General features: G+C 40.4%; 1 protein-coding gene across 3 annotated transcripts in view; it reads right to left on the reverse strand.

Moving 5' to 3' along the window:
- The window catches only part of RBPMS (RNA binding protein, mRNA processing factor), a 187,251-nt gene that overhangs the window by 80,449 nt on the left and 94,757 nt on the right, over window positions 1-12,045 (reverse strand). The gene's annotated exons all lie outside the window — the stretch shown is intronic.

The following is a 12,045-nucleotide window of genomic DNA, read 5'->3' on the forward strand; positions in this document are numbered from 1 at the left end:
TGATTCAGGATCTAATCCAGAGGCATACATAGCATTTAGTTGTCATCTCTTCAGTCTCCCAGAATATTTCCCTCAGTCCTTGTCTTCCGTGACCTTGACATTTTGGAAGAGTACAGGCTATTTTTTTTGTAGACTGTCCCTCAATTTGGGTTTATCTGATTTGTTTCTTGATTCAATTAAGGTTATACATTTTTGGCAGGAGTATCACAGAAGTGTCATTCTCAGTGCATCGTATCAGGAGACACATGATGTCGTTTTTGTCTCATTACTAGTGATAATAACTTTGATCACTTGCCAAGTTTCTCCACTGTGAGGTTACTATTTTTTCTCTTTTTAACTCATAAGTATCTCATAGGGAGATAACTTTGAGACTAAATATTTTGTTTCTCAAATTTTAACATCTATTGATCTATTGTTTTAACATCTATTGATAATTCTTACCTGAAGCAATCTTTACTGTTGTGATTGCCAAATGGTGATTTTTTCTAACCCTATCATTCCTTTCATACTCATTAGTCTTCTACTCTAAGGAAAAGCTTACCCTTTGGCCCTGTTTATTATTTATTCCTTTCTACATTCGTTTGTTCATTCATTCACTCACACATCAGTACGATTCATACCTTATTTTATGATTTATAATTTATTACTATTATTTGTTTCGGTGCTCAAATTGTCCCAGATTTATACGGAAACACACACATGCTTTCACATCCGTATCTATTTCTCTACATCTATTTAGATATATTAAAAACATAAGTTAGTACTGATACCTCCAATTCCAATCCAACACCATTAGGTTAATTCTAGCCTTCCCTCTCCACATTTGTATCAATAACTCCTTCTGAATCCTAGCTCTCATTATCCACTATACATTTACTTATTCGCTCAACACGGGAATGAAGTTTCATAATCGCTAAACAATATCAACATAAAAAGGAAACCTATTAACTACAGTTCAGTATATATAGTTCTTTTTGTCTTAGGCCTGAAAGTATATAACTGATATGTACATTCAAGAATTATTTGGGTCAGCTCTCCCCATTCTTCCCAACTTCACTGTGGTTGTCTTATTCACTTGAAATAGATTCATTTGTTTGTATCTGCATTGTTTGGGGTCTCCCCGCATTCTGTTGTCTTCACTTTCTCTCTCTCTGTATATTCATAGCAGGTAAAACTGTTTTACCACTTGAAAAGTTAAAGTTGATTCATCAACCCACTCATTTTTACCCATTTCTGAATTTCTGGTTACGAATTTCTGAATAATTTTACGTATGTTGCCTAAAAGGCTGAGGACTCAGAATTTTAACATCCCCCCAACCTGCTGTGACTTCCTGAGACACCCAATCTTTTGAAGGAAGTTTCTAAAAAACCAAGGTTTTCAATGTTGTTTATTGAATTTTTAAATTAATTTTCAATTTCTAATTGAAATATGTCAAAATGTTTAAAAAAAAGGGGGGGGGGAAGGGGTAAAGACAACTGGGGCTAAAATTGCTGTAATAAATATTGCTATAAAGGTTCAGTTAAGTTCGAGGCCTGAATGAACCTGGGTTGATGCCCAGCCTTTTCCTGTTGAGTCCTGGGCCAATCGCCTTTACAGAGTCCCGATATGCGCAAATTCAAATGTTTAGAATACTATTCCATTCGGGTGAACTACATGAAACTCTACTGGAAAGCAACAGGTTGCCCCTACTGTTCACCCCACCGCCAGTGGACTCTGCTCTCCTGAGATACAGCCGCAAGGGACCCATTTCTTCAAGAGCTAAGGTCATTTCCTATCAGAATCTCCTGGTGTTTCACACACACACACCCCATTCTGACCCAGTAATCCAGTGGATCTGAGGCTTCGGTATTGAACCAGATAAAACTACCTCCTTGTGTGTAGAATAAAAATAGTAAAGTAGCAGCAATGTCCTAAGAGTCAACTTCATATCATTGCTGAGATTCCTGGTTGAGTCTAATAAGCTTCTTACTGCCCTTTAGTCTATACCCCACTCCAAAGGAATACCCACTGCTGCTGTAAGGAATGTGGAGTATCCAGAAAGCCCTGCCTAGCCAGGTGTCTGTGCTGAAGGGGAGAAATAATGTTCCTCGTTCAGGTTATAGGTTTTAACCAATTCATTCGGACTTTCTAATACAGAATGAGAATAATTTGTCACCAGAAACTATGTACGTTGTACAACAGTATCCCGGTGTAGGAAAATCCTAGTATTTCTTTTGTAATAATCTGCTCGGTTCTTCCCTAGCCTTCAGGACTTCCTTTAACCTTTACAGATGAGGTTAATGAAACCCCCCATATCTTGTGTCCAGGAAATAAGGAGCTCAAATCAAGGTCAAACTTAGTACTAATACCCCTCTGATCTTGTAATAATCTCAGTACCTGGATCCTATCTCCCTGCTCCACCACACCACCCGCCTTATCTCGGTTTCTGGTGCTAAAGCCCAGGTCATCTGAGGGCTGGAGTTCTGATATGCCTCTTCAGGTTTACTCAAACAGAGACCCCAGTAAATCTCCAGGGCTGCTTCAAAAACTGCTGTCAAAACCACCAGGACTCGGAGCTCCACCAGGTGGTAGCTGATATACCTGATGCCCGCTGACCTTTCTATTACTGAGGCGTGATTATGATCCTACAAGGCAGAAGAGATCAGAGAGCGTAGTGGGATGAGGGGGTGGGGTGGTAAAGTGATTTCCTGCTAACCGATCAGAATCATCAAGCATTCAACAGAAAAGCTGAGCCAACACTGCTGATTTCTGTAAACAGTAGCACATAAAACAAGATCCATAGGGAGGGAAGAATTAAATCAGTTCTCAGGAGTAACTAAAGAGAAACGCATACCCTGCTGAGGCTGTGGGGATTTTGCAAAGCACTTATATTCCAACTCACTGAGATCACGACTCGGTTGAGCTTTAGTAAACAACTACCCAGCTTCTCAGCAACTGAGAAACCAAGATGGCGTCCTCCTAAACTAACCCTTAGTGCTCCAACACCAGTTCCCTCCACTTCAGTTGACTAGAACAAGCTAATAAATTACTTCCTTCCCCTACTGCTGACTAGAACAAGCTAATAAATACATGAGAGAAAATGGTTCTTATTACTTATTCTTGTACGCCTTGTACTCAACAGATTTCCAGTCATAACAGGATGTGGGGGAAGATACAGGCAAGGTATTCAGAGGTTGGAGATGGCACAAGTACACCATGCTACCTTCAAAAGATTTTTCATTCAAGCACAAAAATGTATTTAAGTCCTTTCTTGCTAAGTGACCAAACACTGAGGTCTCTTATTTATGACTTAAGTTTCCATTTAACGTTGACTTAACTAAAAACTCAACGCTCTTGTTTTTAAAGTTTCTGGAATAGTTTCCGCTATTATAGATATACTTCATACAGCTGGTACTACAAAGAATTCACATACCATAAAATTCACTCTTTTGCATTAAATGTCATGATTTTTAGTACAGTCACAGAGTTGGGCAACCATCACCACAATACATCTTTGGAACGTTTCCGTCACCCCAAAAGGAAACTGCACCCATTCGCACTTCCTGCTCATTCCTCCCTCTCCCTCTTCACTCACTCCCCTCCCCCAACCACTAATCTACTTTCGGTCTCTGAGAAAATACCTATTCATATTGGATATTTCCTATAAACGGAATCATACAACATGAGGTCTTTTGTCACACTGGTTTCTTTTAATCAGAATGTTTCCAAGGTTCATCCACTGTTTACTGCTGAATAATATTCTACTGTACAAACATACCACATTGCGTTTATCCTTTCATCAGTTGGACACTGGGTTGTTGTCACTTTTTTGGCTGCTATGAACACTGTGTACACGTTTTTGTGTGGATATGTTTTCAATTCTCTAGAAGAACTACTGCAGCATATAGTAACTCTATGTTAACTTTTTTTTTTTTTTTTTTTTTTTTGCGGTACACGGGCCTCTCACTGCTGTGGCCTCTCCTGTTGCGGAGCGCAGGCTCCGGACGCGCAGGCTCAGCGGCCATGGCTCACGGGCCCAGCCACTCCGTGGCATGTGGGATCTTCCCGGACCGGGGCACGAACCCGTGTCCCCTGCATCGGCAGGCGGACCCTCAACCACTGCGCCACCAGGGAGGCCCCTATGTTAACTTTTTTGAAGAACTGTGAAACTGTTTTCTGAAGTAGCTGTACCATTTCAATCCGACTATCAATGCATGAGGATCCCAATTTTTTCACATCCTCACCAATGCCTGTTATTGCCTGTCTTTATCTTCGCCATCCTAGTAGGTGTGAAGTGGTGTCTCAACGTGGCTTCGATGTCCATTTCTCTACGCTTGTTAAATTTTAAAACATTTTGTAAAGAGGACTGAAAATAAAAGCCTTCTATTTTCAAACAGCATTTTGGTCACAAGGAAAGGAAATAACCTGGGGGCCACAAACCATTCAACATATAAAAGGGAATGAAGCTGGAAGAATTAACATTTACCTTTTAGAGTTAAAAAGAAGTTGGAAATATTAACTGTTTTCTGAAAATTATTGATAGACATGTCACTTCCATCAGAAACTCAGAGGAAGTAAATATGTACTTCAGAGATATTCTGACGTCTCAGGGGACCAAAAAATATATTTACAGTTTTCTGAATACATTCAGCTTTCTCTTCTAAAGGCAGCATAAAACATTCAATAGAATTAGAAACAGACTCTAGGCGAGGTACATGCAGAAGTTTCCCCAGGATTCTGAAAACAATTGTTACATTCAGTCGGGGCCTTAAAATGGCTCAATGACAGGCCAAATAGAAACACACACCTGGGTAACCTGTTACTATGGAGTGGATGGGGCTCATTCAGAGACAACAGTGTGGAGGGAAGTTAAGGGAAGAGCTGTATGTTATACATAAAGAGAAGATAAGAAAGTTGGGGGGGGGGACCTCCTAACCTAGTAGTTTTCAACCATGCGTAGTGTTCCTCACTGCACCTGTCTCCTACCCCCACTGTCCTGCACACTCCTTAGGGATATTTGGAAATGTATGAGAGCATTCAGTGGGCAGAAAATAATAAGGATGTTAAACTCCTACAATGGGCAGGGTAGTCCCATACAATATAAGAACTGCCTCATCCAAAGTGCCATACGCTCCCCAACATACATGAAGAAATGAACATGGAGAAAAGTCACGTAATCTGCCTAAATTCCCAGTTAACTACTGGTAGAATAAAGATCGGAATTTAATTTTCATTCCTGTTGATTGTGTGCGTGTGTGTACATTACAGCTCTGTGAAGTTCCTTATATTCCAAAGACTACATTATTTTCACATAATAACGGAGGTTGTTGTTCAGTTTCCACTGCTAAAATTTAGATAGACGTGAGTTCCAACAGAAAATGAACAAGTGAGGAGAAGAATCCATCAGATGTAAAACATATTTCATGTTATTCCTAAAAAAGGGCATTGCTTGCAGAAGTATCAGTACTGTTAATACAACAGCTCGTGCTACTGGGTCATTGTCTGTTGAGAAACTATCAGACCACTTACGCCTCGTTCTTTTTCTTAATCCAACTACCTCAGAATGCTTGCCCTGGATTTACCTAGAATAATCTGATTTACTACTCACTCCTCCTCGCCTAAGCAGAGTCATTTGGAAAGAAGGTGTCCCTCTCCATTGGTAACATATCTAGACCATACTTTAACAAAGAGACCCCTATCCAAAGGGCTCTCTGGGCTTATGTGGCTATGTGAGTTGGAGCTGGGCTATAAGTCCAGGTACAATTCCTGCTCCACTGACTAATTTAAAAGTCTTCCAATAAGTATTAGGTTTCTAGATGTCTTATAGCCCCTCGTTTTTAACCCCGTGAATTAAAAAAAAAAATCGTAGAATTTTTTTTTAAACCAGATGTTCCACAAAATACAATGAAACTTTATCTTGTTTGGAAATTTTTAGTGAAAGGAATATCCACGTCTACCCTAAAATGTCTCCAGAGGCTTACCCTTGATTTGAAGCCTATGTAATTCCTCTTCCGATAATACTGTGGAGCAAGCTCAGGTGAGTGTTATAATGGAATCAGCTTGGCTGTGATAGAGAAACCCATTCTCATTCCTCACTAGCCAACCTGAGCCTGGAATAAAAGAATTTTTATATTTCTTAGTGACTCAGCCACTTTTAAAATACACTTCCAAGGGGCTTCATTTTCATGTGAACAAACTGTAGAACTCAAATTCATACCCTCGCAACACTAAGCCACACTCTTAAGGTAAAACCTACAAAGTGGTTACCGTTAGGACAGACCTGACCCAAGAACAAAATGAGGGAAACTTTGTTTCTGACCACCCCACTCCCCTAATCCAGAAGGACTAGAAAAAAACAAAAAGAAAATGGTCTTGGTGGATCCCCTGCCAATTACTGGTGAAAGAAGCAAGAAAACAGGTTCTCCAGAGGTACCATCAGTGGCAGTGAATTAAAGTGACAATTATAAAGGAGATACCCCACTCAAGGACACAACCAATTTTGGGTAGAACCTCCCCCCCAAAAAGAGGCTTAAAATGTGGCAATTGTGTGGGCATTCATATCTATCTCCACTACCGATCCTGGGTATGTTTAGTTAACCTTTTTTCTGTGCCTCAGTTTCCTCATCTGTAAACTGGGAATAACAGTCCGTACCTCATAGGGTTGATTGTAAGAAAAAATGGTTAGATTAATGCTGGCCTATGAAACACTCCTGTGGCCAACTAAAGAGCTGTTCCTCCTAACATGGACTCATAGGGGTTTCTTCGCCTTTGGACCTTCTGGAAAGGTGCTTCTACCACTTGTAAAAGAGAAGGATGTGATTCATGCTCAACTATGAGATTTCCTCCAACTGCAGAAAGTGGGATACCTGAGCTGCTGTTTTGAGGAGATGGTGCTGTACAGGTTCAAAGAATTCTTTTATTCTACCTGGTTTCATTTCCCCCACAGGGAACAGATGTGTGTCCTGCTTCTCTTGCCCATTTCTATTGCAATGTTCTCACAGTCTGAGTAGCTCTTGGGAGACTGGCTGGTAACTCCAGAGACGGGATCCACTATGGAGGAGAATTAGGTAAAAGTACCTAATTCGGAGATATCTGGGTCTCCATATCTGGTGACTTGACCATTCACCACAGCTACATTTCTTTCTTTTCCACTAAAGCACACTTTTTGTTAGGCAGCCACCCCCTGTGTACATAACCATGCCCGGGAAGAATCTGCTTTGTATAGGACAACTATAAAGTCATGACAGGGCCTTTGAAGAAGCTATAAACTCAATCTTTAACATGTCAAGAGAATCAGAGTCAAACGGAGTTTATTTTCCACAGGGTCAAGAGGGCACGATCGTTTGAACTTCTGCCACTATGCTCTCAAACTGTCCTGAAAAGGATGACTGAGAGAGCTGGGCCCTGACAATGTTAGGAAGAGGATGTCTCCACTTCACGCACAGTCAGTTACCCGTTAAAGCAGTATTTTACAGCGACACTTTGAAATAGATAATATTACACGGAAAGAAACACAGGACAGAGTGCACATAGTATTCTTTCATTCAAGAATCCCGACGTTAACGTTTTTACCCTGAGGACTCTGAAGGTAAACAGGGGGTCAACTGTTCTGGTAGGGACAAAAGCGTCTCTTGGAATCCTTAACCCACAAATGCCAAATGTGACTTGTGCTGCCAGCAGTCCCTTTTACTGTCTAGTCCTCAAGCCTCTTTCTCTCCTACCTCATTGTTGGGACAGAGACTACAACCATGAGCATCTCCTCTTTCTCCTGGGGTTAAAGGTAATAGCTGAATGACCGCCTTTCACTCTGCCGAATGACGGCACTCAAACAGCACTCACAATGAAAGCTTAAAAGAAAGCAGATTCTAGGCAATGGTTTTCGTTTAAGTGTTTGAGAAGATCTTGAGGTGATATGGGGCAAACCTACAGACAAACTTTTGATGGTCCACATCTGCTTAATGTTGGTCTGTGACATCTAGTCCGATGTCTGTTGCCCCACTGAACACCAGAGGAACCGCAGAATTTTGAGGTTAACTTATTTGAGAAATCAACAAAGAGGTTCTGCCTCAACCAGGTACTTCCCTGTACTTGTCCACAACCTTATGGCTGTCACAGCAAAAATTTCAGGGATGAAAGAGACAGCCTAAAGAAAGGTAAGGGGTAAACCATGCTGTGCCAGTGTAAATGATTTTCTAGGGTATGTAGTTTGTCTCTGTAAAGCCCAGATTGTGAGCTTAAATCAGCGAGTGTGGTACTGAAGAAAAAAGAAAACTAAACAATAAAACTAACAAAAGAAATCACACCCTATTGCTAGCCACAGTCTATATTTCTACACCAGCCAGTCTAGAAAATATACACAGTTGGTCACATAGTACATTTGATGAAAAAGGGTGTTTATGTTCAAATTCCTATCAATTACAGCTATTAAAAAAAAAAAAAAGCTTAGGGCTTCCCTGGTGGCGCAGTGGTTGAGGGTCCGCCTGCCGATGCAGGGGACACAGGTTCGTGCCCCGGTCCGGGAAGATCCCACATGCCGCGGAGTGGCTGGGCCCGTGAGCCACGGCCGCTGAGCCTGCGCGTCCGGAGCCTGTGCTCCGCAACAGGAGAGGCCACAACAGTGAGAGGCCTGCGTACCACGAAAAAAAAAAAAAAAAAAAAAAAAGCTTAAATCTCTTTTCCTAGTGATGGCCACACATGTGTTCATATAGCTTGAGGAAATCACAAAACTCAGAATTAAACTGGGAAAGGATGTGTCTCTAAATGCTTACTAATTCCACATCCAGTGTATCATTAATAGATGACTTAGTCCTTTAAAGATAAAAAGGTTACTGGTGTTGAGACCAGAGTTTAGTGGTGGTGTTAGCTCTTCAAGGCAAAGGATAATCATACTAATTACACACTAATTTTCTAATTAATGAAAAGAAGGAAACCAACCTGCTTCTGCACGGAACACGTGTTGGGTGCATGCCAGGAAAAATAAGACAGTGGATATCTGTGTGTGTGTGTGTTATTAAAGTACTTTCTGAACTCTGAGACACCCTGAATGATTAACACTCTACAAAGTAAACAGTCTCAGAATTATAAAAACCAACTATTTCTGTGCCTACGTAGAAAAGCATATGAAGAATAAGTCCTACTTGCGAGGTAGGCAGGAAGAGAGAATGTATTTAACACACTCTTCTTTCAGGTTCACCTAAGGTGTGTGTTAGATCATCTGAGCACCCACCTTAACTTTCTGTATGTGCTTTAAGCATCATTCTGCAAAGTTTCCTTTGAGTCTTTATTAGTGGCTGGTGTAGGAGAAAAAAGGAGGGAAGGGGGGAGATCAGTGCTGATATAAACGAACCCTATAACTGAAAAAAGACAGTTGCCTAAACGTTCCAAAATCATTTTGAAAAGACTTCCATTTAAAGATCAGACACAGGGCTTCCCTGGTGGTGCAGTGGTTAAGAATCCACCTGCTAAGACAGGGGACATGGGTTCAAGCCCTGGTCCAGGAAGATCCCACATGCCGTGAAGCAACTAAGCCCATGCGCCACAACTACTGAACCCGCGCCCCTAGAGCCTGTGCTCCGAAACAAGAGAAGCCACCACAATGAGAAGCCCATGCAATGCAACGAAGAGTAGCCCCTGCTCGCTGCAGCAACGAGAGAAAGCCCAATGCAGCCAAAAAAAAAAAGATCAGACACAGCCCACAATAGACCCCAAGTATATTTTTACAGCCCTGTTTCTGCTTTCCAGTTTGTCAGCAATGAACATCCCTCATCCCAATAGGACCCAAAAGACTCTCCCACACTGCGCGTGTATAACCATATTCAGGGTAATCTTAAAGTTAAATACTGAGAGGAGGCGAAACATGTACATCCTAGCTATTGATTTTTTTTTTTTTCTAGCTATTGATTTTTAAGCTACACATCAGGATAATGACAAGTCCTTAGAGAGGAAAGGTTTCATTATATTTAAAGATTAAAAGTATTTTTAAAAGTCAATGATGTTATATCCTCAACTTTACTGAGGATAAAAATGAGTGCCAACTTTACCAATAAGTTACTTATTTGGTCCTCAAAGTCACTTATTAACACCATTACAGAAAAATCGATTCATGAAATCTGTTCTCTGATGAATACAGCAAAAATATAGAAATTAAAAAAGGACGGTAGCATTTGCTCCTTAAACTTTTTTAAAAACACTCTTGCTTAGACCATCAAATGGTTTGTGAGCTCTTTCCAACCAAGAATTTGGGGCTTAAGCAAGAGTTGGTTGAAAAGAATGTAAACAGTGAAGTCCAAATTTCGGAAGTTCACTGCAAAGTACTTCCTGTGCTGTGCGGGGATCCAAAATAAAGCGTCAAAACAGATCTCGCCTCTGAGCAACCTTAATCCGCACTCTTCCTCCACTTTCATGCATCACCTCAAGGCCACTTACTGGTGATCTGACAAGGCAGAGGCTGAATTTCTCCCTCTCTAATAGGCTGCCTAGACAAAAAAACTTGAAAGAATCTCACTGGCTGTTAAACAAATTCGTTTATATGGAATTGAGGTGGGGTTCTTTGGTTTGCAATAGATTCAACTGGAACCGGAAATGGAGAAAGACATGCATGGTTAGCTTAATAGGATAAAAGGGAGATGAGAGTGTGCTTGTTGGGCTCACAATATTTTGAAGACTTGAGAACATTAAGGACAACACTGTTACTCTGCACTCTGCTTCCCTCAAAAACTCCAAGGAAGGACTGATCAATCTACTTCATTAATCATACTATAATACAAATCGATGTTTAAAAGTACTCTGAACCCAGGAGAATTTGGGATTCTACAGAAATTATTTTTAAATCAGTCTGTAGAAAAGGGGACCTAAGGAATTAAAACCAGTTCCTTGTGTAAGTCATCATCACCATCAATTATCAGAATTTTTACCATTTACTGAGTTCTATGGCTTTAAAAATACCTATCTCATTTAATTTGATCCTCTCACCTTTTGTGATAGGTACTGTCAGTCTTAACGGGAGAAAACAACTTTGGATTAGTAAGTGGCAAAATCTGGATTTGAGCCAGGTCAGTCTGACTGACACCTTTATTTATTACACTGCTTTTGACCAGAAAGCCCCTCAGACATGATAAGTGGTTACCAAGAAGACACACTTTCCTTGCCCTCCCCTTAGCTGCAAAATTTAGAGATTCAGTACTTTTTCACAGGTATACATTTAATGTTATGCACAAATACAAAAAAACACCCTAATAAATCAAATACACACCATACTTTTATTATCAGTGAATTAGAATTCATTCTTAGGGTTGCGTTAAGTATGTTTTTAGAATTTGGTGAAAGGCCCCACAGATAAACCAAGAAGACAGAGTGGAGGCTGGCAAAAATCAACATCTTACCGTGGACTTTTCTAAGCCTATATAAAAGACTTTCCGTTTCTCCTTTATTCAGCATTCTAAGATGTGGAAAACAGGCAGATTCTCTTTCATAATGCGGCTGTTTGCTTTTTTCATTGAGGTGTATCTATGACCTGTAACCGTGAACAGTCTTTTTCCACCTTCTATTCAGTTTTCCTTTATTTGCACATAACATTGGCCTTCTAAATGAATACCAAAATTCTATGAAAAATTATAGTGTAACAATCCCATTTACCGTCGCATCAAGAAAGAAAAAAATACCTAGGAATAAACCTACCTAAGGAGGCAAAAGACCTGTACTCAGAACACTGTAAGATATTGGTGAAAGAAATCAAAGATGACACAAAAAGATGGAGAGATATACCATGTTCTTGGATTGTAAGAATCAATATTGCCAAAATGACCATAGCACCCAAGGCGATCTACAGATTCAATGCAATCCCTATCAAATTACCAATAGCATTTTCCACAAAATTAGAACAAAAAATTTTACAATTTGTATGGAAACACGAAAGACCCTGAATAGCCAAAGCAATCTTAAGACAGAAAAACAGAGCTGGAGCAATCAGGCTCCCTGACTTCAGACTATACTTCAAAGCTACAGGAGTCAAAACAGTATGGGACTGGCACAAAAACAGAAATATAGATCAATGGGACAGGATAGAA

The sequence above is a fragment of the Phocoena phocoena genome, chromosome 21, assembly GCF_963924675.1.
Source record: "Phocoena phocoena chromosome 21, mPhoPho1.1, whole genome shotgun sequence".
NCBI lineage: Eukaryota > Metazoa > Chordata > Mammalia > Artiodactyla > Phocoenidae > Phocoena > Phocoena phocoena.